Here is a 26,430-nt window from a genome sequence, read left to right on the forward strand (position 1 = left end):
CCAACCATCCATCCACCCATCCATTCATTAGCCACTCACCCCTTAGCCCACCCATCTGTTCATCCACCCTTCCTCCCACTTCCCTAGCCTCCCCATCTGTCCATCCATCCATCCATCCATCCATCCACCCACCCACCCACCCACCCACCATCTACCACTTCCTGAGTATCAGTCATGCACAAGTCCTAAGCACAGACCCAGGGATGGGGACTGGTATTTTCAGGGAGTGACAAGTGTCTCCATGTAGTAAAGGGACAGGAAGGGCAGGGAGACTGAGAACTCAGGCTGGAACAGGGACCAGATGGTGACTTTCGGGAGGTCTCAGGAGCTGGGAGAGTCTGAGTAGCTCAGATGAGTTTTGGATGAGCAGCAGCACTTCATCCAAGAGCAGCATGTCCCTGTCTCTTGGCTACTGAGTGATGCAGGCAGTAATTCCTGCCCTCTACGGAATTGACTCCTTTTATGACTTCTCACTTCCCACACAGGCCACTGGGTCTGGCAAGAGCTGGGGTCTTGCTGAAAAAAGTGAGGGCTCAGATTATTTTATTTTTATTTATTTATTTATTTATTTGAGACAGAGTCTCGTTCCGTTGCCCAGGTTGGTGTGCAGTGGTGAAATCCCGACCCACCGCAAGCTCTGCATCCCAGTTTCACGCCATTCTCCTGCCTCAGCCTCCTGAGTACCTGGGACTAGAGGGGCCCCCCACCATGCCCGGCTAATTTTTTTTGAATTTTTAGGAGAGATGGGGTTTCACCATGTTGGCCGGGATGGTCTCGATCTCCTGACCTCGTGATCCGCCCATCTCGGCCTCCCAACGTGTTGGGATTACAGGCATGAGCCACCACGCCCGGCCCTGCCTTTGTATTTCTTAATCCTTTTCATCATCATGGCAACCAGGAGGCTCCAAGAGATGAAGTGACTTGTCCAGGGTCTTGAGTAACTGGAGGAGCTGGGATTTGAACCCAGGTCTGTCAGGTTCTAAAGCTGCCTTTTTAGCTTCCTACAGTGGGGGTCCCACGTTCTTAGAAGGTCAGAGGAGGGAGAGAGTGACCTGATCTGAGTTCCAGAAATCTAACATTGGAGAAATCTAAAATTTGAGGCTTCCTCTGGCTGGGGAATTTGAGCCTGGGGTGGTCTCGGTTGGGAAATGCACAGATCAGAAGTAGGTCTGGGATCTGCAGGATGGGCGGCCAGGGGCGCTCTCATGGGCACTGCATCCCAGCACTGAGCAGGGAGGGAGTCTGCCAGCAAACTGTGCCCGGAATTATGCATCTGCGCCACTTCCTGTTCAAGTGGTGATGCCATGACCCCAGGAGGTGTGCGTTTGTTTCTCTGACTGCTCTGATTTCCTGCCAGGCGCTCGTAGGTAATTCTCTGCAGGCCCAGGCTGTGTGGGGCTGAGTCTTCTGTGTCTCCAAATGGCCACCCCGCCACTCCTGGACCACAGGCTCCTGTTCCTGCATCTTCCTCAGCCTGCACTGCAGATCCTCCCCAGTCAGAGGCCCTGCAGCCCCAGCCGGCCTCAGCCCCATCCTGCTCTCCTACCCCTTCCCCACTTCCACTTTTCTACAGCACCTCAGATCAGGCCAGGCCATCTCTCAGGTTCTCTCCCTGCCCTAGGGAAGTGGCTGGGAGCTGGGCCCTAGTGTCAGGCACATCTGGTTTGAGACCCAGCTCTGCAACTTACTTGCTGTGTGACTCTGAGAAGTTACCTAACCTCTTTATGCCTCAGTCTCCTCATCTGTATAGTGGGGATAATATTAGCAATGCATGTTAAACCCTCAAAACATAGTGACACGTGACATAGTAAGTGCCACATATATTTGTTAAAATGACCATTACCACGAACTCTAGGTTTTCTGAGTCAGCTCTCCGATCCACTCTTTTACAGATATTTTTGAGGTCTGATTCTGTGTCATGTTTGGGGCCAGAGGGTATACAGATGAGTAAGATGGGATTCCTTCCTTGCGGTGGGGGAGGGGGACTGATATGGAAACCTTGGTCAGACCTGCGGGAAGGGCACGGGCTTGTGCAGGTGTGGCTGAAGCATGAAGACGGGAGTCTGGAAGATGAGAAAGCCTTTCTCGAGTGGGACTCCAGAAATGGATGGTGGGGCTGAGTTTGGAACAGGGTCTGCCAGGGTGGAGGGAAGGACAGGTATGCCAAAGGTGAGACCTACCTGTGCAGAGGCCCACCTGCAGGGGTGGAGGGGCTGACCAGGCAGGCTGGAGGCAGGAGGTGGCAGGGCTTGATTTTATCCCAAAGGTGTCGGGATAAAATGTTGAAGAGGTTTAAGCAGAGGGCCACACTGTACTAATGCCTTTAGACAAACCCACCTAGAAGTAGCGTGGGTGGGGGAGAAGGGGCTGAGGTGGGAGGTTTCTGTCCCAGTTCAGGGGCAAGGAGAGGGGACCCTGAGGATGGAGAGAAGGGGAGGGGAGGGTCAGAGGGAAGCTCCCAGGTGGTCTGGAGGCATTCACATGGGTCCTCCATGATTCCCACCTTGGTGACTGGGTGCTGGAGCCCTGGGTCCAGTGCAGGTGGCGCTCATACGCCTGCCAAGCTCACGCGGCTCCAGGGCCTGCCCTTGCTCTCAGGAATCCTTCCAAGGGCAGCTGCTCTTTTTTTTTTTTTTTTGAGACAGAGTCTCACTCTGTCGCCCAGGCTGGAGTGCAGTGGTGTAATCTCGGCTCACTGCAGCCTCTACCTCCCTGGTTCAAGCGATTCTCCTGCCTCTGCCTCCCAAGTAGCTGAGACTACAGGTGTTTGTGCCACCACGCCCGGCTAATTTTTTGTATTTTTAGTAGAGACGAGGTTTCACCGCATTGGCAAGGCTGGTCTCCAACTCCTGACCTCAGGCGATCTGCCCTCCTTGGCCTCCCAAAGTACTGGGATTACAGGCGTGAGCCACCGCACCCAGCCTGCTCTTTATTTTAAAAACAAAAAAATTCTCAAATATTGTTCTTGATATAGAAGTTTAAACTACTTTATACCTAGTTTTTCTTAGTTTTCTTTATACTTAGTTTTACTTTTATAGTAGGAAAAAGAAAGCTAACTCGCACTGAACTGAAGTTCTGTACCTTAAAACAGAAATGTGGCTATGATTGCTGAGTGTGAGCTATCGTGACCTGTTTCACCTCGTGGTATTTACTGTGCCTGCGTCTGCTCAAGAGATGCTGGTGTCTCCTCCCTCTCCCACCCTGCTTCATCCCAGCACGGACTGGCCCTCACACCAGTCACTATTAGTGTCTGCTCTGCTGAGCCCAGCTCACTGAGCCCAGCCCACCTGGCAGGGCACCTGGGCCAGCTGGTCAACCCCTGGGCTCAGCCCCTGCTCTGGTGCAAGCAGGGTGGAGCCCAGGGGGCACTTTGCTCCCCAGATGATGCCCTCCAGAGGGCAGAAGGGGGGATGTCTGGAGCCAGGCTCACTGCTGAAAGCCTGGAGGAGGAGTCCTGGGTACCCTGAGCTGAGCTGCACCTCCCTCAGTACCACTGACTGTCCCTTGGGCTCTGCTCCCAGCCCAAGCGCTCAGCTGCCAGCCAGAGGAGTGGCCTCTGGTGTGGGCGTCTCACAACCCCTGACCCCCAGGGGGCACGTCCTAGACACTGAGTGGGTGGAATCTAGGGCCTGTCTGCTCACTTGTCTGGCCAGAGGCACTGGCTTTGGGCTTCTGCTCACCTTTTCTAAGAATGGTCGCATCTTCTGCTTCTCTCTCCCCTGCCTCAAAGCAAGCCTTGCTGCAGGCACGAGGGTGCTGTTTCTGCACGGCCCCATCAGTACTACTATTTTAATATATTTGTTTCTGCCAGTTTGATAGGTGTGTAATGCTATTTCACGGCTTGTTTACACTTGCATTTTTAATTGCTCATGAGACTTTGCATTTTCTCCATGTTGCTATTTACTCTTGGTATTTCTTTCTGCATAAACTGTCCTATCGATCTTTTTTGAGCATTTATCAAGGGGAATATTTGTTTTCCCCTTTATTTTAAAGTCAGTTCTTTATATTTCAGCACTGTTTGTCATGCCATTTTTTCTTGCTCTGTTGCTTTCCTCTTTCTCTCTGTTAATCCTATCTTATTGCTCAAAAGTTTTCCTATGTATATGTTTTTTCAATTGTATCACATCTGCTTTGTTTCTGATTATATTTATCACTTCTTTAGTAGTTAGACACTTATTTTCCATCTCTAACAAGAATAAATGAGCTATTTTGTTTATAACCCCCAGTAAACTCACCAGCTGTTTTGTGTTTTGCCACGTTTGGTTTTTTCTTTCACTCTTTTTTTTTTTTTTCGAGACAAGGCTTTGCTCAGTCACCCAGGCTGGAGTACAGTGGTGTGATCTTGGCTCACTGCAGCCTCCACTTTCTGGGCTCAAGTGATCCTCAGCCTCTTGAGTAGCTGGGACTAACAGGTGTGTGCCACCACGCCCAGCTAATTTATTTTTATTTTTCATAGAAATGAGGGTCTTGCTATGTTACTCAAGCTGGTCTTGAACTCCTGGGATCAAGCAGTCCTCCTACCTCAGCCTCCCAAAGTGCTGGGGTTACAGGCATGAACTATCGCGGCTGGCTTTCACTCTGCTTCTTATCTGTCTGTCTGTCCATCTATCCATCTATCATCTATCTCCATTTCTGTTGTTTTGTTTTGCTTGAACCATTTTTAGTAGATGGAAAACATCTTGACCTTTCTCCCATAAATATTTGACAGTTTCCTGCCCAAATGCAGCACAGTGATCACCCAGGGATTTCACATTAATTCACCAATGTCATCTAATATTCAGCTCATAATCAGATTTCCCCAGTTGTCATAACATTGATGTTTCTGAGGAGTCCGGGCCAGTTGTCCTATAGACTGTCCCATCACTTGGATGTGTCTGTTTCCTCGAGATTAGATACACAGTAAGCGTTTTTGGCAAGGACAGGTGGTGGTGTGTCCTCAGAGCATCTCATGAGGGCCACATGATGTTCATTTGTTCTATTTTGGGGATGCTGAGTTCAATCACTTGGTTAAGGTGGTGTCTACCTCATCTATTCAACATAATGATACTTCTCCCCTTATAATTAATAGGTAATCTGTGGGACCATACCTTGGGACAGTGTAAACGTTTGGTTCACAGAATAGTTTTAGCATCCACTGCTGCCCCTTGCCTGAGTAAATTACACTGGTGGTTGCCAAATGGTGATTTTTCTAATTCTCTCATTCTTTCCACAGACAGAGCATTGTTCTGTTAAAAAAAAAAAAAAAAAGAAGAAGAAGGAAGGTCTTTCCTTCCACCCCGCTTTTCTGAGTATCACTATGAACTCCTGGCTCCTTACCTCCCCAGCCTGTCGTACCTTGTTACCATCATTCTTTTTAATGCTCAACAGTTTTTTTTGTTTTGTTTTGTTTTTTTGTTTTTTTTTTTGAGACGGAGTCTCGCTCTGTCGCCCAGGCTGGAGTGCAGTGGCGCGATCTCGGTTCACTGCAAGCTCCGCCTCCCGGGTTCACACCATTCTCCTGCCTCAGCCTCCCGAGTAGCTGGGACTACAGGCGCCCACAACCGCGCCCGGCTAATTTTTTGTATTTTTTTTTTTTTTTTTTAGTAGAGACGGGGTTTCACCGTGGTCTCGATCTCCTGACCTTGTGATCCGCCCGCCTCGGCCTCCCAAAGTGCTGTTTTGTTTTATTTTTAATGCAACATTATAACATTTTGAGCATTATGACTTGGAATAATATAGTTTTAATTGAAACAAGCCAACCGTTATTACCTTTTAAAAATCCCTCTGATAGTCTTCATTATTTATGGATTTTGAAGAATGTAACACATTTTTCAGGGTCTGTAATTGGTATTGCATTCAGTCTATTAGATTAGAGAGAGCTGCCATCTTTACATTTATATTTAGTCCTCCCAATAGGAGCAAAATATTAATATTTAAAAAAATGTTTTACAAATGGACTACATACATGTTTAATATTTAATGTGCTTTATTACTGCTGATAATGCAGTACTTTTTTTCCACTGATTTTTTTCCTAGCTGCATGTCACTAGCATATAGGAATACAATTGATTTTTTGTAAATGTTTTCTCTGATCTCACCACTGGTATGAATTCATTTATTATTTCTAGTAGTTTTCTGGTTGATGACTTTGCATTTCCTAGGTAAGCCATCCCATCCAGTTCAAAAGTCATTGTTTTGTGTCTTCTTTTGAGTTCAATTACTTTTTCTTCTGAGATGGGAGCTGCCAGCATTTCTAGAGCCAAGCGGGGTGGGCACAAGAGACATTGCCCCGACTGACATGCACTGGAACATTGGCCACAGGCCCAGCTGTGAGTCAAGGAGAACAGCCGGGGCAGGGGCTGTGGTCTCACAGACAGGGTCTGTGTCCACAGACAGGGAAGCGGTGAATCCTGAAGAGGCCGAGGCTGGTGTTGGCACAAGAGGTGGCCTAATAGAGAGGGAAGGGGGCCAGCAAGAGGTAGTCAGGCCTCCTGCTATGGATCGGGGGGACTCCATCCTCATGGCAGAAAAACCAAGTCCCAGGCAGCAGAGGAGGGATGATGGACCAGGTGAAACATTCACACAGACGGCCACAGAGTTGATCCGGGCAGCCAGACACAGCTAGCTGGGCTGAGGCTGTTCCCTGGTCCCTGTGTGGTCTCAGATGGTGGTGGAGCCAGTAGAGATAAGGGTTGGTAACAGACGGAGGAGGCAGGACCCCATCATCCTTTCCTTGTAATTTTTTACAGTGGAGGGACAGTAGCTTCCTACCACTAACTACCTTGTCGGTACTTGGGTTTGGGTCAATATTCTTGTGCATATTAATAAAGACCACCCCCTCTCCCCTCCGTTCTCCTTTTGTTAAGAGTTTTATTCAAGACCAGATGGGAAATTGTACCAAATGTCTTCCCAGCATCTATTACATGTTTCAGTGATGCTTGCTATTTTCCCAGTTGATGTAAAGAATTACGTTTGGAATGGGTGAGTCTCCACTTGGCCAGGCCTGGTCAGGTGCCCGTCCTCAGGGGCAGTCCACCCAAATTACAGGGAATGGGGGAGGGGCAGCTTCCCAGAGGAAAATCAGGGTGCACCTACCAGGTGAGGGGCAGCTCAGCGTTGGGTAGAAAGAAACCACAGATGTGCAGGACTACCTAGCCTCTTAGCCCAGGCACTCTTGGTTCCCACCCTGCACTCGAGGAGCAGGGAGGAGCATTTATTTCTGTGGTTCTCCTGGCATGAGGACAGATGCTGGGTTTCTGCAGCCCTCTGCCTCCAACACAGGGTATTGTACTGGTTCACAGTACTGGATTTACAGGGCGTATGTAACGGGCACAGTGTTACTTAGCCGACTGAGTGAGTGAACACATAGAGCGCAAGGGGACCAGCCTGGAACCAGGAGCCCCAGCTCCTCCTGAGCCCTGCCCCAAAAATCTTGTGATTTGGAAGCAAGTTCCTCTCTGCTTCTTGAGGCTGCTAGATGGTTTGGGAGACAGGAGGGCTTTGTGATCAAGGACTCAGGGTCTGAACGGGTCAGAGGTCAGCTCCCAGCTTTCCAGCTTGCTGGCTCTATGACCTGGGATGGGCCTCCCCTGCAAAATTGGGATGCAATACTGTTCCCCTGAGAGGGTTCTCGTAATGCTAATGAAAGAAGGTGGGTGAAGCACTTAGCACAGCCCTTGTGCATCCTAAGCCCTTTACCCAGAGGAGTTATTAGGGTGCACTCTGTGGCTTTGGGGATATTTAGAAGAGGAAGTTCTGCACTGGTTATAGATGATTTCAGGCTCTTGGGGGGATAAGGATAAGCATCCAAGTCTGTAAGTCACTGAGATTGTGCGTTTGCTGCTGCCACCACGTGGTCCCAGGATGATGATGATGATGATGATGATGATGATGATGATGATGGAGAAACATACCTGCGCCTCCGGCTGCAGATACAGGGGTAAATTGAAAAAGTGGTATTGCATAGTAGAAAAGAGTGCAAGCTGGGCTGGGTGTGGTGGCTCATGTCTGTAATCCCAGCACTTCGGGAGGCTAAGGTGGGCAGATCACTTGAGGCCAGGAGTTGAAGACCAGCCTGGCCAATATGGTGAAACCCTGTCTCTACTAAAAATACAAAAATTAGCCAGGCATGGTAGTGCGCACCTGTAATCCCAACGCTGCACTGAGGGGCTGAAGGGGGCAAGGGCATGGTATCACACCCTTGGAGGGGCCGTGACTGCTGTGGGCTGAGTCTGCCTGGGAAGGGGTGATGACACAACCCCTCTGTTTCCACTGTTGCTGCTGGAAATATTCCCACTGCCACCACCTAACCGCTTTTGTGCCAGCCTCAGAGGGCATGTGCCAGCTCTAAGACCAGGGCCCTGGTTGAAGACCAGCCCCTGCCACTCCTTGCCTGGGTGAGGTCCACCAGCCACCCAATCTGGATTCCCCTCTCACGGTCTCATCATCAGAATCTCCAGGGGAAGCCCTGGAAAATACAGCTTCCAGGGTGTCACCCTGGTGAACAGGCTCTGCAGATCTGTGTTGAGATAACAGGATGAGAATCCCCCCTATCCTTCCGCCCTGGACGGCACATGGTTTAATGGACCATGCATAGGCCCTGGATTGGAATGCCAAGCTCAAGCCTCATTTTTCGGGCTGGGCGCGGTGGCTCACGCCTGTAATCCCAGCACTTTGGGAGGCCAAGGTGGGCGGATCATGAGGTCAGAAGATTGACACCATCCTGGCTAACGTGGTGAAACCCTGTCTCTACTAAAAATACAAAAAAATTAGCCAGGCGTGGCGGCAGGCAGCTGTAGTCCCAGCTACTTGGGAGGCTGAGGCGAGAGAATGGCAGGAGAATGGCGTGAACCCGGGAGGCAGAGGTTGCAGTGAGCCAAGATCACGCCACTGCACTCCAGCCTAGGCGATGGAGCGAGACTCCGTCTCAAAAAAACAGAACAAAACAAAACAAAACAAGAAAACAACAACAACAACAACAAAACCTTGCTTTCCTGTCTCCTAGCCCAGAGATCCCGGCCAAGTCCCTGGCTCTCTGGAGCCTTGGTTTTCTGGTTTATTAAGTGAGGCCAGTAACCTCTCTCCAAGGGCTGGCATGAGGATAAACCAGGAGAAGGGTGTGCAGGTGCCACACGCCTGAGTCCTTTCTGATACCCAGGACTCTGTTACGCTGGTCCTCCACCCCAGGCGTCTGAGCCACTTTCTTTTGGGAAAGAGGTTTAAATTATAAATAAGGGCCTTAATCATGGATGAGGTCTCTTGCCTCCTGCTGTGCTTGCTGGAAAAGAACTTTGCCTCTGCAAAGAGCGTCTACAAAATGAGTAGACTCAAGACCTCCCCTGTGGCCCCTGGCCCTGCCGTATGGGCCCTAAGGAATTTGCCAAGCTGCCCAGGGGTGCCTCCCATGAGGCCAGCTACTCAGACTGCAGGGCGTCCTTCCGAGGAGAGGTGCAGTTGCAGCAGAGAGGAAGCGAGGGCTAGAAAGCCTGAGACATAGACAGCCCCACGTCCTCGCCTCAGTCGGGGCTCTGGGAGGGCCGCAGCCAGGCTGGGTAGACCTGGGCCACCCAGCTTCTCCACCTGGGGAGCAGCTTGGTCCGGGGAGGACCCAGGGAGATCCCACCAGAATTTCTCCTCCCCAAGTGAGTGCATCAGTGCTGGCAGCTGCACCCACAAGCTGCAGGCAGGGGTGTGGAGCGAGTGAACCTAGGCAGTTTATCCTCTAGGGGTAACCACGCACACTGCCACCCTCCTCTCACCCAGATGCCAGTTTTGCCGTGGAAATGGCCCGTTTAATGTCCTGTGCAAGGAAGAAAAGCTCTAGACCCCCAGAGCAGGGGTCCCATCCCGTGTCCAGCAAAGAGAGGGAGGAAAGCATATTCCGGTCCAGCAGTTGGTCAAGCAATGTGGAAATGGAGCCTGCTCCGCCTTCACTTTAGTCCAGGAAAGCCTCCGGGTAAAAACACTGACTCTGGCCCAGCCTGTCTCAAACTTACGGAGTTTAGAAACCTTTCTACATGTAACACATTGACACTCTCTAAGAAATGCCATCCTGGTGACCTTGGGTGAAGGACTCACCTCTCTGGGTCCCACTCACTTCATCAGTGAAACTGGAACCATAATCCCCATCCTGCCCTGTCCCATCACAGGGAGCACGGATCGGAAGGGGCGGCGCCACCTTAGTCTCTGCTGTCCACATTGGCCTAGGAGCTCCTCTTGTCGCCAGCCCCTGGCTAGGCCTGGCCCGGGAAATGTACTTGGGCACCAGTGAGTCCCAGGGAGCAGGCAGACACTAGGCACAGGTAGGTTTCCGTCCTCTGCCAGGGCTGCAGGCTGCACCTCCCCCGGGATCCATGTGGGGTTTCTGTGATGGAGAGATTGACCAGTGGGCAGGATCTCACCGCCACCACCACTGCCGTGGCCCTGCAGCCACCATAGGCGTCTGCCTGACCCCTTCCAGGCAGCAGGGAGGGATGCTTGGAGGAGGCAGGCGGCAAGGGACCATTAAACCCCTGAGCAATGTTTCACCTATGGTAAGAGTTCTCAAATCCATATTCCCTCTGATCCCCATGGTGACGGTATGAGGTAAGGAGCAGTACCTGCCTCATTCACAGGCGAAAAAACTGAGGCTCAGAGAGGTCGGGGTCTGCCAGGGTCTCATGGTATGTCTGAGATTCCATTACGGGATCCCCAGAACAAGTCGCCCTTCTCACTTGCCATCTTGTGTTGTACTGACAGCAACAACAGTGGAATTTCTGGCCGGAGCCACTGTATTTTGCTTTGTTTCTGTAGCTAAACCTCAATTCACTGAAAGGCCATGAGGTGTCCTGGTTAACTCATTTTCTGGGGAACAGAGGGAGGACTGTGGGAGATTTTCAGTTTGAGTCTAGTTGAAGTGTCAGGGCTGGGCAGCTGGGCCTGTTTCGGACAGGGCAGGATAGATGGATTAGAGGAGGCAGGGTCCAGGGACCACACCTTGGAGTGGCCCAACTCCTGCAGGCCAGCACCCCCCTTTGATGAGCAGACATTCCCATGTAACCTTAAATAATGGGTCTGAAGCCAACCAAAGCCCACAGCAAGCAGCACCTTTCAAACTACGCCAAGAGCCAGAGATGTCAACAGAGGGCCTCACACGGAGGGAGCTGTCCTTCCGTGGTCCCCCCGTGAAGAGAGTGTCCTCCCTCTTTCCCCCCCACCATATTTGGCTTCCACCTGCCCTCCAGCCACTCAGAACAGCTGGTGGTTCCTCAGACCCTTCGGGCACCTCTAGGGCCTGGCCTTGGCTACCCTCTCCCTCCTTCCTCCCTTTGCTCACACCAAAGCCCCGCTTCTTGAATTCCCATTCCCCACACCTGCTGTGTCAGTTCTTCCACCTACAGTCCAGCAAAACCTCCTCGTCTTCCAAGGCCCTTCCACATCTCCCAAGCCCTCTGGGTTGTCTCCCCTGGGCCCCAAAACTGCAAGGATTTGGGGTAGCGCTTTCGAAGGGGTTACATTGTGATGGATTCTGTCTTATCTTCCCCTACAATGCCGTGAGCAGTTTTTCAAAAGAGTAAAAAGAGTATTTTTTCCCTAAGTTCAAAAATGATCCAGTTCATTTTTTAAATTCAGCCAGTTAAAAATTGCTGGAAGAAGAGGTGCAGTGACTGGCTGTCCCAGCTCATGAGGTTCACGGGTGTCCGCAGCTTCCTGACCAGGGTCCAGGCATGCTCTGCCTATGAAAGCCTCATTTATCCCAAGCCCACTCTGTGTCAGCTGCCAGGCTGTCTTGATACGCCATTCCCTCTCAGTCCTAACATGTGATGAGGCAATGCTGTTGCTCAGGGATTAGTGCGCAGGGAGGTTGAGTCATCCACCACTGGTCACACAGCTGGGAAATGGAGGTGGGACTCCAACTCAGCAATGTCTACCTAGAGCCTGGGAGCCACACTACCCTGCCTCTGGGCTTGTGGCAGTATTAACAGTCACCTACACACTTTTATGCTATTCCCCAGGCTATTTTTATTTCACTCAAAAATAACTCCAGGACATCTGTTCCTTCCCTGGGAGCTTCCCGGGAGCCTCTCTGTCTCCCCACAGGCCAGTCTGGCTGAAGAGCTGTGGAAACATTTGCGGAAGGAATGGACAGATGGGCAGATGCATGCAGAGGCCAGTCCACTTCAGAGACCACCCAGGCTTCTGTCACTTTCGCTCCTATTCAGACCCCAAACAAAGCCCTCGTGGGTGGCCGGAGGGATTCTGTCAGCCCAGGCTCAGGCTGTGAATGAGGGGCCGCCTGATGACACTCAGACGGATGGACGTGTTGGCGGTCCCATAAAGGAAGATGACTCCAGCTGTGGCTGCTGGGACAGCGCTTCCCAGGAGGCAGTGGCCTGGGTACCATGTCACTGGGCCATGGTGCTGGCCAGCCCTCTGGATGTCTAGCCACCCTGGTCAGAGACACTCCAAAGCCTCACAGCCCCTCTCCACCTTCCCTCCCATCACCACCTTTTATCTGAGCGGGTCCCTGAGACTGGGTCCTTCATCGGGTAGGGGCCCTCCAGCTTTGAGAACCAGGAACCAACACAAAATGACTTACATGCTGAGGCAAATGTGTTCTTCCTTATAACACAAGGGTCCAAGGTAGGGCAGCTCCAGGGCTGGTTCCTCAGGGGCTCAGAGGCATCAGCTAGGACCCAATCCCCTTCCATTGAGCTTCCCGGTGTCGACCCAAGATGGTGTCCATTCTCCAGCTGGGGAAGCAGGGAGGGGAGAGCTTCTTACGGAGGGGCGCCCCCTCCAAAGACAGCCTCTCCCAGAGCCCCCTGCGGATGTCTTCTCATGGCTTATTGGCCAGAGATGTATAACATGCCTTTGCCTGAACCAATCGGTGGCAAGGGGAATGAGTCCACAGGACTGGCTTGGTCCAGTCAGAACTCATGCCCCAGGTTGAGTGGCCCCAGGCACCTAGTCAGACAGAAGGTGAGCACCTCGGACCAGGGGGAGCTCTACGTGGACAGAGAAGAGGAGAGGGGCAGGATAGTGGTGACTGACGAACCTGCCTCCGTTCTTGTCATTGTTTCTTGACTATAGAAGAGGGGAAGTAAAAGACTCGCAAGAGAGGTTGAGTAATTCCCCAGGACCACACCCTCTCCAAAGTCCCCAAGCCATTTACTTGTTCCGCAGTGAAGCTCCAGTGAATGGAGGCATTTTTCGCCCAGTTCTCTGACCCCATCTACTTCTCCACTCTGGCTTTCTTCTCTTCCTCCTCCCAACCCCACGCCCACCCCAAACATGCCTGAAAGCGTTACGATCACATAGACCTCAGAGCTGGAAGAGACATTCAATATTAATATTATCCAATGCTGTCATTTTCCAGATGGGGAAACTGAGGCCTGAGAGGGGAAGGAGCTCAGCGAGACCACTCAGTAAAGCAGTTGGTGGTGGAGCTGGGACTGGATGGAGGGCCCAGAAAGCGCAGCGTCCCCGAGATTCTCAAAGGGTCTCGGACCACCCTACTTTCTCACCTCAGCCCCCCTGTGGACGGTCTCCGCAGCCTCCCAGCTGGCTGGCGGCCCCTCTGCCTGTCCCTCCCGGGGGAAGGCTCCCCCTCAGGCCCCCTTTATGCATCTTTGCACCTGGCACTTCCATAGCACTCTCCAGCCTCCGACGTCCTTGACTCAGTCTGGTCTGATCGTCACAGCGGTCCTGTGAGCTGGTGGGAAGTGCATTAGAGATCCAGAGACTGAGGCCCAGAGAGGCAACAGGGCTCGCCCGAGGTCATGCAGTGGCGCCGTACTGAAGCCCAAGCCGAGCCGGCCTGCGACCTGTGCAGACACACAGGGATCAGTGCTCTGAGGTTGCCTTCTTGAAATTCGTGGTAATTTTCCCCTTCGCTCTGGGCCCCACTAATGACGGAGCTGGTCCTGAGCCCTGGGCTCCTGACTTCTCCAGGATTCTTTCCACAACCACATGCTGTTCCCCCTCTACCAGTGGCCTACCCAGGGCAAGTCTGACTGATTCCATGGGACAGTCCTTCACACGGACGGGAGCGGGCTTAGGGATTGGGAGCAAGACAGTCATATATTTTGGCCTGGGCTCGGGGTGCAGGAACTGGCAGGACCCACTTTGGCAATGCCTCCTTCATCCCTTGTCTCAGGCCGGTGTTGCTGAAGCTCTTGCCTGGCTCTTTTCCCATCCCCGCCTCAGAATTAATGGAGAGGGCCAGTGGCAGCCTGTGCCCTTTGTCCCACCGGCCGGCCTGGGAGTGGCGGCTCCAGAATACAGGGTCCTATTGTGTGCCCTGACGTCAGGCAGCTGGACTGCCGGGAGTGAGGATAAACAAGCAGCTGCAGCATCTTGCCCGAAGCCCCAGGAGAGGTCTGGAGCCCCTGCAGCAGCAGGAGAAGGAGCCAGTCTGAAGAGGAACAGAGCTAGGGGGAGTTGGACTACAACCCTGCCTGCTGTGCGGTGAGGCCAGCCCAGCATCGGCGTCCACTGCTGTAAGAGCGGAATGACTGGCCGTTTGCTACTTCATGGGGCTGCTGGGAGTGATGCACTTGAGTGCTTCGAAGGCTGCCTGACACCAGCCAGCTCTGCCGCTGCCGCTGTCCGCACTTGCCCCTGTTCTTACTATCGCCCATATTCAGGATAAAGCACATACAAGCCCTTTGCCTGGCTCATAATGCCTTGTCTTTCAGACCTGTTCCCTCTCTGGCCCCATCTCTTGATGACGCCCCCTCCCCACATTCCCTCCATCCACTCCAGACCCCCTGCCTTGCCAGCATTGCCCCCTCTCCCTCTCCTGTTCCCTCTTGCTGCCTTTCACATCCTTCCCCACTGTCCCTCTCATCTGGCCAGCTCCCAGCAGAAAACCCTGCAACTGGTCCTGGGATTTACGATGCCTCCAGTACCCCAGTGTCCCCACAGGTGTCCCCTGAGTGTAAGGCCTCCAGAGTGGCCACCCCTGAGCAAGGATCTGGCACCAGCAGCTGCTTCTCCCCAGAAGCACTACCAGGACAATCTAGGTTCCACATGGGGACAAAAGGCACTTCCTGGCCTGCTGCAGGGAGTCTCCAGGTACCCAGACCTGCCACTCTCTTTGTAGGCCCCTCTTGCCCCACAGGCACTGTCCTTTCCCCACTTTTCCCGTCTGCCTTCTATTGTGGCTGCTTTTTTATGCTGGGGAGTTTCAACTTCACCCTACTCCAAGCCAAGCCCTGAAACTCCTTTTTCGAGTATAGACGGTGTCAGATGCCCAGCCAAGCCCAGGTTACTGCTCAGGGTAGCAGGAATTGCCACTCTCATGCCCATAGGGGCCAGGAAGGAATGTAGCCTAGGTGGGGCTGCGGTGGGGAGCTACTTGGGATTTGGGGGTTCCCACAGACAACTGGGGAGCAGAACACATTCCCTTTCTAAAGAGTGTGCTTGAATTCAGCTGTCGCTCATTGTTGCTGTGGGGGAATATGGGACCTGTGTTGCCAGATCTGATATTTCAAGAAAAGCCAGGGTCTGGACATGGCGGCCATGCCTATAATCCCAACATTTTGGAAAGTCAAGGCAGGAGGATCACTTGAGGCTGGGAGTTCAAGACCAACGTGGACAACATAATGAGACCCCATCTCTACAAAAAATTAGCCAGGTGTAGTGGTGTATGCTTGTACTCCCAGCTACTTGGGAGGCTGAGTTGGGAGGCTCCCTTGAACCCAAGAAGTCAGGCTGCAGTGAGCTATGATCAATCATGCCACTGCACTCCAGCCTGGGTGACAGTGAGACCCTTTCTATAACAAAAATAAAAATAGGCTGGGCATGGTGGCTCACGCCTGTAATCCCAGCACTTTGGGAGGCCAAGGCAGGCAGATCACCTGAAGTCAGGAGTTTGGCAGATCACCTGAGGTCAGGAGTTCAAGACCAGCCTGGCCAACGTGGTGAAACCCTGTCTCTACTAAAAATACAAAAATTAGCCAAGCATAGTGGCGTGCACCTGTAATCCCAGCTATTCGGGAGGCTGAGGCAGGAGAATTGCTTGAACCCGAGAGGCGGAGGTTGCAGTGAGCTGAGATTGCGCCATTGCACTCCAGTCTGGGGGACAAGAGCAAGACTTCATCTCAAAAAAATAAAATAAAATAAATCAAATAAAAATAAAAATTTAAAGCCAGATATCCAAGTTTGTATGTGCAGTTCCCTTGATTTTTTTTTTTTTGAGACAGGGTCTCACTGTGTCACTCAGGCTGGAGTGCAGTGGCACAATCACAGCTCACTGCAGCCTTGACTTCCCGGGGTTAAGGTGATTCTCCTTCCTCAGCCTCCCAAGTAGCTGGGACTACAGGCATGCACCACCACATCCGGCTAATTTTGTTTATTTTTTGTAGAGACAGGGTTTCGCCATGTTGCCCCGGCTGATCGCGAACTCCTGAGCTCAAGTGATCCTCCTGCCTTGACCCACTCCCAAAGTGCTGGGGTTACAGGTGTGAGCTACCATGCCCAGCCAGTTCCCTTGATTTTTAAAGAAAAATTTTTTTTAATTGTTTTTACTTTACATACAGTAAAATTCACTTTTGGGGGGTGGGGGAAGAAGTGTTACTATTTACATAGATTCCTGTGACTCCCACCACCATCAGGGACAGAACCGCTCATCCCCCAAATTCCCTCCAGCTGCTCCTTTGTCTTCAGTCCCTCCTCCTCACTCTTGGCATCCACTGATCCAACTTTGTCACTGTGGTTTTGCCTTTTGCACATAAATGGAATCGTACCGTTTGTAACCTTTGGGAGTGGTTTCTTTCCTGTAGCATAATGCATCCGAGATTCATCTGTGGTGTTGTGTCGATCATTTGTTCCTTTTTATTATGGAACACTTGCTTATCCATTCAGTTGTTGAGAGACACTGGGGATGTTTCCAGGTTTGGGTGATTATGTGTAATGCTGCTGTGGACATTTTTGTGCAATTTTGTGTGTGTGTGTGTTTGAATGTAAGTTTTCATTTCTCTAAGCTGAGGAAGGATAAGGAAGTTCCCTTATATTTCTACTTTGTTGAGAGTTTTTTTTTTTTTATATCATGAATGGATGTTGAATTTTGCCACTTTATTTCTCTGCATCTTTTGATAGGTTTTCTTCTTTAGTCATGTTTAGATTACAGCCATTAGTTTCAGATGTTGGGCCAGCTTTGCTGAATAAACCCCATTCGGCTGCTGGTCTTGTTATATTATTCATATGTATCTCCTGGATTCGATTTGCTAATATTTTGCTGAGGCTCATTGCATCTGTTTTCATGAGGGATATTGATTTGTAGTTTTAGTTTTCTTTCTCTCTCTCTCTGTTTTTTTTTTTTTTTTTTTTTGAGACTGAGTCTCGCTCTGTGCCCAGGCTGGAGTACAGTGGCCCAATATCGGCTCACTGCAAACTCCGCCTCTCGGGTTCACGCCATTCTCCTGCCTCAGCCTTCCGAGTAGCTGGGACTACAGGCGTCCACCACGATGCCCAGCTAATTTTTTGTATTTTTAGTAGAGACGGGGTTTCACTGTGTTGCCAGGATGGTCTCGATCTCCTGACCTCGTGATCTGCCCACCTCGGCCTCCCAAACTGCTGGGATTACAGGCGTGAGCCACCGCACCTGGCCAGTTTGTAGTTTTCTTATATTGCTTTTGTTTAGTTTGGGTATCAAGGTATTGCTGGCCCCATAAAATGAGTTGGGAAGTGTCTCTTCTATTCTCTGAAAGAGGCGGTGTAGAATTTATGTATATTTTCCTTAAATACTTAGTGAAATTATCTGGGCCTGAGGTTTCCTTTTTGGAAGGATATAAATTCTGAAATTAGGCCGGGCGCGGTGGCTCAAGCCTGTAATCCCAGCACTTTGGGAGGCCGAGACGGGCGGATCACGAGGTCAGGAGATCGAGACCATCCTGGCTAACACGGTGAAACCCCGTCTCTACTAAAAAATACAAAAAAAAAACTAGCCGGGCGAGGTGGGGCGCCTGTAGTCCCAGCTACTCGGGAGGCTGAGGCAGGAGAATGGCGTAAACCTGGGAGGCGGAGCTTGCAGTGAGCTGAGATTCGGCCACTGCACTCCAGCCCGGGCGACAGAGCAAGACTCCGTCTCAAAAAAAAAATAAATAAATAAATAAATAAATAAATTCTGAAATTAATTTCTTTAATCGCTCAAGGACTGTTCAGATTATCTGTTTCTTCTTGCATGAATTTTGGTAGTTTGTGTTTTTCAAATAATTGGTCCATTAGTTCATCAAAGTTGTAGAAATTACGTGTGTAGAAGTGTTCCTAGTGTTCCCTTATTAGCCTTTTAAAGAATGTAAGACTGTAATGATATCTCTGTTTTCTTTCTTTTTTCTAGACAAGGTCACACTCTGTCACCCAGGCTGGAGTGCAGTGCTGCAATCAAGGCTCACTGCAGCCTTGACCTCCCTGGCTCAAGTGATCCTCCAACCTCAGCCAACCCCAGTAGCTGGGACCAGAGGCATGTGCCACCATGCTTGGCTAATTTTTGTTTTAATCTTTTGTAGAGGTGGGGTCTTGCTATGTTGCCCAGGCTGATCTTGAATGCCTAGTCTCAAGTGATCTTCCCACCTTGACCTCCCAAAGTGCTGGGATTACAAGTGTGAGCCACTGTGCCCAGCCACATTTTTTGTATCAGTAATTTGTATCCTCTCTCCCTCTCTCTCTCTCTGTCTCTCTCTCTCTCTGTCATTCTGGTTAGAGATGCATCAGTTTTGTTAATCTTTTTTTTTTTTTTTTTTTTGAGACAGAGTCTCGCTCTGTTGCCCAGGCTGGAGTGCAGTGGCGCGATCTCGGCTCACTGCAAGCTCCGCCTCCCGGGTTCACGCCATTCTCCTGCCTCAACCTCCCGAGTAGCTGGGACTACAGGCGCCCACAACCGCGCCCGGCTAATTTTTTGTATTTTTAGTAGAGACGGGGTTTCACCGTGGTCTCGATCTCCTGACCTTGTGATCCGCCCGCCTCGGCCTCCCAAAGTGCTGGGATTACAGGCGTGAGCCACCGCGCCCGGCCAGTTTTGTTAATCTTTTAAAAACAAAACCAGGTTTGGGTTTTGTTGATTTTTCTCTACCAGTCTCATTTTTAATTTTATTAATTTCTGCTCTTAATTTTATTATTTCTTTCCTCCCTTTTGCTTTGGGCTTGAATTTTATGGTATTGTATTTTTATTTTCATTTAGTTTAAATTATTTTTAATTTCTCTTGAGACTTCGGGGCCAGACACAGTGGCTCACGCCTGTAATCCCAGCACTTTGGGAAGCCAAGGGGGGTGGATCACCTGAGGTGGGGAGTTAGAGCCTAGCCTGACCAATATGGAGAAACCCTCTCTCTACCAAAAAATACAAAATTGGCCAGGCGTGGTGGCGCATGCCTGTAATCCCAGCTACTAGGGAGGCTGAGGCAGGAGAATTGCTTGAACCCAGGAGGCAGAGGTTGCAGTGAGCCGACATCAGGCCACTACACTCCAGCCTGGGTAACAAGAGTGAGACTCCACCTCAAAAAAATAAATAAATAAATAAATACATAATATAAAAAACAGTGTTGTACTGGCATAAAAACAGTGTCGCAATTTCAGCTCACTGCAATCTCCACCTCCCGTGTTCAAGTAATTCTTGTGCTTCAGCCTCCCAAGTAGCTGGGATTATAGGCACAGGCCACCATGCCCAGCTAATTTTTGTATTGTTAGTAGAGATGGGATTTTGCCATGTTGCCCAGGCTGGTCTTGAACTCCTGACCTCAAGTGATCCACCTGCCTCAGCCTCCTAAAGTGCTGGGATTACAAACGTGAGCCGTTGAGCCCTGTTATTGATTTTTAGTTTAATTATATTATAGTCACAGGACTTTTTTTTTTTTTTTTTTTGAGATGGAGTTTTGCTCTTGTTGTCCAGGCTGGAGTGCAAAGGCGCGATCTCAGCTCACTGCAACCCCCACCTCCCAGGTTCAAGTGATTCTCCTGCCTTAGCCTCCCTAGTACTGGGATTACAGGTGCCCACCACCATGCCCAGCTAATTTTTTGTATTTTTAGTAGAGATGGGGTTTCACTGTGTTGGCCAGGCTGGTCTCGAACTCCTAACCTCAGGTGATCTGCCAACCTCAGCCTCCCAAAGTGCTGGGATTACAGGTGTGAGCCACTGCACCCAGCAGGACATACATTTATAATTTCAGTTTTTAAAAATTTGTTGCCAGACTCAGGTGCTTATGCCTATAATCCCAGCACTGTGGGAGGCTAATAAGGCAGGAGGATCTCTTCAGGCCAGGAGTTCGAGACCAGCCTGGGCAACGTAGTGAGACCCCCATCTCTACAAAAAATAAGAAAATTAGCTGGGCATGGTGACATATCCCTGTAGACCCAGCTACTCGGGAGGCTGAGGTGTGAGGATTGCTTGAGTCTGGGAGGTGGGGGCTGCAGTGAACTATGATCACACCACTACACTCCAGCTGAGGTGACAAAGATCCTGCCTCCCCCCCACAAAAAAAGTGTTATAGTTTGTTTAATAGCCCAGCATATGATCTACATGATCTACCTTGGTGACAGTTCCATGTTTACATGAAGAGGATGTGTGTTCTGCTATTATTGGGTGGCGTGTTCTATAAACATCAATTAAGTTAAGCTGGTTAGTGGTGATATTCAGGCCTTTTAGATCTCTTGTTGATTTTTCATCTAACTAGCTCTGTTGTTAAAAATTAGACTTTCTATCTAACTAGTTATATTGTCTAGAGGAGTGTTGAAGTCTCCAACTATGATTGTCAATTTGTCTATTTCTCCTTTCAATTTTATTAGTTTGGCTTCATGTATTTTGAAGCTCTGTTGTTAGGGACATGTGCGTTTAGGATTGTTATGTATCTTCTTGGTGAGTTGACCCTTTTATATAATGTTTGTCTGAATCCTTGGTAATTTTCCTTGTTTGGATTAGGTAATTTCTGTTGTTCTATCACTGCTTTTTTCTGTGATCTCCATTCTGCTATTGATCCAATCCAATGAACTTTTATTTCTTTTTTTTTTTTTTTTTTTTGAGACGGAGTCTCGCTCTGTCGCCCAGGCTGGAGTGCAGTGGCGCGATCTCGGCTCACTGCAAGCTCCGCCTCCTGGGTTTACGCCATTCTCCTGCCTCAGCCTCCTGAGTAGCTGGGACTACAGGCGCCCGCCACCGTGCCCGGCTAATTTTTTGTATTTTTAGTAGAGACGGGGTTTCACCGTGGTCTCGATCTCCTGACCTTGTGATCCGCCCGCCTCGGCCTCCCAAAGTGCTGGGATTACAGGCGTGAGCCACCGCGCCCGGCCTTTAACTTTTATTTCATATATTGTATTTTTTAGTTCTAAAATTTCCATTTGGTTCCTTTTTTCTAGCTTTTATTTTTCTGCAAGAATTTCTAAATTTCCATTTATTTCAGGATTGTTCACCTTTACCGAACCATGGAGCATTGGTATAATAACTGTTTTAAAGTCTTTGTCTAATTATGGCAACATCTGGGTCATCTCAGCATTGGTATCTATCTATTGATTGTCTTTTTTTTTTTTTTTTTCTTTTCGAGACAGAGTCTCGCTCTGTCGCCCAGGCTGGAGTGCAGTGACCCGATCTCGGCTCACTGCAAGCTCCGCCTCCCGGGTTCATGCCATTCTCCTGCCTCAGCCTCCCGAGTAGCTGGGACTACAGGCTAATTTTTCTTTTAGTTTTTTGTATTTTTAGTAGAGATGGGCTTTCACCGTCTTAGCCAGGATGGACTCGATCTCCTGACCTCATGATCCACCCACCTCGGCCTCCCAAAGAACTGGGATTACAGGCGTGAGCCACCATGCCCAGCCTTATTGTCTTTTGTCTTATACGTTGTTGTCAGCTTTTCCTGTTTCTTTGTATGTCAGGTAATTTTGGATTGTGTCTTGGACATTTGGAATACTATAAGACTCTGGGTCCCGTTAAAATCCTCTGAAGAATGTCAGTTTTTTCTTTGTTTATTCGTTTGTTTTTGAGACAGGGACTTGCTCTGTCACCTAGGCTGGAGTGCACCGGTGCGATCATGGCTCACTGCAGCCTCAACTTCCTGGCCTCAAGCAATCCTCTTACGTTGGCTTCCTAAAGCATTAGGGTTACGAGCATGAGCCACTGTGCCCGGTCCGTTTGCTTTTTGAATCAGTTAGGTTGATGCCTCAGATCCCAGCCTGCCCTCTGTGAGTTATAGTTTCAATGTGAGTTCAGTTTTCAAAGCCTTTGCAGTGCTGTTCAGATCCACCCCAAGTATACATACTCCAGGGGCCAGTCTGTTCGGTCTACACGGTAGTTCAGTTCTCAGAGTCTTTGGTAGGTTATTTGGGGTCAGTTCCATGTATGTGCAGCTCAGGAGTAGGCTAGGACCTCAAATATGACAACTTTATGGGATCATATTCTCAAGCTCCTTTCTTTCTGTGATGCTGCCCTATCCAGCTCCCAGGGGCCCCCTTTTCTCATTTTTTCCAGGCAAAAGATTTTCCCTTTCTCGGAGTTTAGGTTCCCCTGTGTGACTGCTACGGCTGCTGCCACCACCTAACCTATGGGATAGGCTTTACCTTGTAGGGAGGCAGCTTGGAGAGAAAAAAGACCCAGGGCACTTCTCGCACTCGATTTTTCCCAAGAGGCCCCCCTTCCCCAGCTTCTCATCAGAAAGAGAATTTCTTCTGTAGCTTTTTCTCTGTGCACCTGCTGCACAGTTCTGGGATTTGGGCTCCTGAGTCTAGGTCAGAAAATATGCAAAGAAAAACTAAGAAAGCTCACCACCATATTCGTCTTACTTAAAGTTTTTCTTTTCCTCCTCAATTCAACTTCCGCTATTCACTTTTCAGAGTCCTCGTGTAGTTGTTTTATGTCTCCTGTCAGGGTTTTTAGTTATAATCAACGGGAAAGCTAGACTGTAGTGTGCTCACTCCATCTTAACCAGAACCAGGAGGCTTGCTTGGCTTTAAATACTGGCATCTAATTTTAAGTCTCTCCACAAGCCACATCTGAGATGTTAGCTGGCCACCTCTGCTTTAGTGGCACAGTGTGTCAAAATTATTCTTTCTTTCCTTCCTTCCATCCTTCCTTCCTTCCTTCCTTTCTTTCTCTTTTCTTTTCTTTTCTTGTCTTTCCTTCTTTTGAGATGGATTCATAGTCTTGGCTCATTGCAACCTCCTGCCTCCTGGGTTCAAGCAATTCTTCTGCCTCAACCTCCCCAGTAGCTGGGACTACAGGCACGCACCGCCAAACCTGGCTAATTTTTTTTTTTTTTTTGAGACAGAGTCTCGCTCTGTTGCCCAACTTGGAGTGCAGTGGCATGATCTCGGCTCACTACAACCTCCGCCTCCCAGGTTCAAGTGATTCTCCCACCTCAGCCTCCTAAGCAGCTGGGATTACAGGCGTACACCACCACACCCAGCCTAATTTTTGTATTTCTAGTAGAGATGGGGTTTCACCATGTTGGCCAGGCTGGTCTCAAACTCCTGACCTCAGGTGATTCGCCCATCTCGGCCTCCCAAAGTTCTGGGATTACAGGTGTGAGCCACTGTGCCTGGCCTAATTTTTCTTTTAATACTCAAATTCTTAAGCAAAGGTTGTCAGTACCAATATCAGTTTTTCCAGATGAAAAGAGCGCAGAATACAGATTTATTCTTTCTGTGGTCAGAGCAAGCCCTTAAACCTGTCAGCATAATAATAGTGATTGCAATTATTTTAGCATAAATAATAATAATTACTGGCTAAGGGCATGAACTCTGGAACCAGACCTCTTGTGTTCAGCCATCTCCTACAAAGTGTGTGACCTTAACTCTGAATGACTTTGCCTTTCTATGTCTCAGTTTCCTCCCCTGTAAAATGGGAATAATAATAGTATTTATTTCCCAGGTGGTGGCGAGGATTAAACAAATTCATATGCATAGAGTGCTCAGAACAGTGCCTGGCAAAAGAAGGCTCGCTAAGCATTTGCTTTGATTCCTGTGAGTAATGGCTAACGTTTATTAGGCACCTTGCCTTGCAGACAGCTTCACGGCGGCAAGATAAGCCGGCTTATCTCGCTTGCTCAGATGAGGCAGCTGAGATTTCAGAAAGGCAAATGGCTTGCTTGAGTCCGTCTGGCCTTCAGACCTTGAAATTAGGGAGGCGTGGGTGGCTGGGCATGGGCTCAGGGACTGTCTGGCTGGTAATCAATCAGACGGCAATGGCAATGAAGCTTTTTAACATCATCTGGTCTGAGCTAGAAGAGATGTGACCCAGGGGACTGAGTTCAGGGGAAAAAATCAGCTCAAAGAGAAAGGCAACAGAAATAGAAGGGGAAGCCTGGTAATTGAGTGGCCCCAAAAAGGAAAGATCAATATTTTACTTCCAGTGAACAACCAATTTCCCTGGCAGCAAGCTGGGGCCCAGCTGCGTGTGCTTCAGCGACAACAGCTGCTCCTGCAACGCCTGCCAGGCCTGGTGAGCCGGTCTCTCATGGCCGGGGAGCCAGAGCGGGAGCCACGCATGGTGTGTGCCCCAGGGTGGGGACGGCCCCCCAGCTCCCCTGCCTGGGGTGTAGGCTTCCCACGAAGACCACATGGGGTGGCTATTTGCTATACTCCCTGTGTGACCTTGGGCAAGCCCCTTCCCTCCCTGGGACCTGGCTTCACTGACTGTGGAATGATGGGCTGGGTCAGCGGCATGTGTCCAGCAGAGGACCAATTGTGGCAAAAGGTTACCCAATGTCCAGGAAGGTCGAGACTCTTTGTGATCAAAGGCGAGGGGTCCTTACCATAGTGGGTAAAGCTTCTTTGATGCACAGGGTGCCAGGGGATAGAAACAACACTTCAGTGCAGACAGCCCCGTGACAGTCTCTGGCCCAGTAAGGCAACAGGGAGCAGCGGCTGACTCTCCAGGGTCAGTAAGACCTGAGTTCAAGAGTTGCCACTACAGGTGGGTAAAAATTTTAAATTTTAAAAAGAGGAAAAAAAGTGTGGGGGGGTTACCCCTACAGTGACTTTGTCTAAATGTCTTAACCTCTCTGAGCCTCAGTCTCCTCAATTTAAAATGGGAGACTGTAATAATAGATATTGTTAAGGTTGCTGTAAGGATTAAATGAGACTATGTATGAGCCCTCCGTGGACTCCAAGCATTCGCAGTACCTCACCACATAAATGACGCTGTTATTTATTTTAAAAATCATTGAGCCTGTGGTGATGGTATATATTGGTAATAACCAGCATGCCTTGTTCTAATAATTTCACACCTGTTTTCTTTTTCTTTCTTTTTTTTTTTTTCTTTTGAGACAGTTTCATTCTTGTTGCCCGGGCTGGAGTGCAATGGTGCGATCTCAGCTCACCACAGCCTCTACCTCCGGGTTCAAGTGATTCTCCTGCTCAGCCTCCCAAGTAGCTGGGACTACAGGCGTGCACCACCATGCCCGGATAATTTTTTTTGTATTTTTAGTAGAGACGGGGTTTCACCATGTTGGCCAGGACGGTCTCAATCTCTTGACCTAGTGATCTGCCCACCTTGACCTCCCAAAGTGCTGGGATTACAGGTGTAAGCCACCGCCCCGGCCCAATTTCACACCTGTTTTCTAAAGGGCAAGACATCAGTGTGCCTTGCCTCTTTTTTTTTTTTTTTTTTTTTTTGAGACGGAGTCTCACGCTGTTGCCCAGGCTGGAGTGCAGTGGCGCGATCTTGGCTCACTGCAAGCTCCACCTCCTCGGTTCGCGCCATTCTCCTGCCTCAGCCTCCTGAGTAGCTAGGACTACAGGCGCCTGCCACCGCGCCCGGCTAATTTTTTGTATTTTTAGTAGAGACAGGGTTTCACTGTGGTCTCGATCTCCTGACCTTGTGATCCGCCCGCCTCAGCCTCCCAAAGTGCTGGGATTACAGGCTTGAGCCACCGCGCCTGGCCTTTTTTTTTTTTTTTTTTTTTTGAGATGGAATCTTGCCCTGTCACCCAGACTGAATGAAGTGCAGTGGCACAATCTCGGCTCACTGCAACCTCCACCTCCCCAGTTCAAACGATTCTCCTGCCTCAGCCTCCCCGAGTAGCTGGGATTACAGGCACGCATGACCACACCTGGCTAATTTTTGTATTTTAAGTAGAGATGGGGGTTTCTCCATGTTGACCAGGCTGGTCTTGAACTCCTGACCTCCGGTGACCTACCCACCTCAGCCTCCTGAAGTGCTGGGATTACAGGCGTGAGCCACCGTGCCCGGCTGGTCTGGCACTTTTGTGGCCACCACTCTGGGGCTGTAGCTCTTTGAAGAGCCCTGTGAGAGCAGCTGTGGAGAGGTCACAGCCTGGGCCGTGGCTCGGGTGCTCCGGGGAACATGCAGTGGCCCTCAGCACCCCATCTATCTGCCTGTCATCAAACAACCCCACCCCCACCTCTGTCCAGGTAGGCTTTTGCTGGCAGAGGAATGGACAGCTCACCTGCCAGTATCTCCCAGCCCCAGGGAGTTGTGGACACAGAGATTACAGAATCCAAATCCCTGCACTCCTGCCTCCTAAG

The 26,430-nt window shown here is 50.0% G+C and overlaps 1 protein-coding gene across 1 annotated transcript in view; it reads left to right on the plus strand.

Moving 5' to 3' along the window:
- LOC105485203 (RAB11 family interacting protein 4) overlaps positions 1-26,430 on the plus strand; it is a 144,204-nt gene that overhangs the window by 10,858 nt on the left and 106,916 nt on the right. The window lies entirely within an intron of this gene.

The sequence above is a fragment of the Macaca nemestrina genome, chromosome 17, assembly GCF_043159975.1.
Source record: "Macaca nemestrina isolate mMacNem1 chromosome 17, mMacNem.hap1, whole genome shotgun sequence".
NCBI classification, from domain to species: Eukaryota; Metazoa; Chordata; class Mammalia; order Primates; family Cercopithecidae; genus Macaca; species Macaca nemestrina.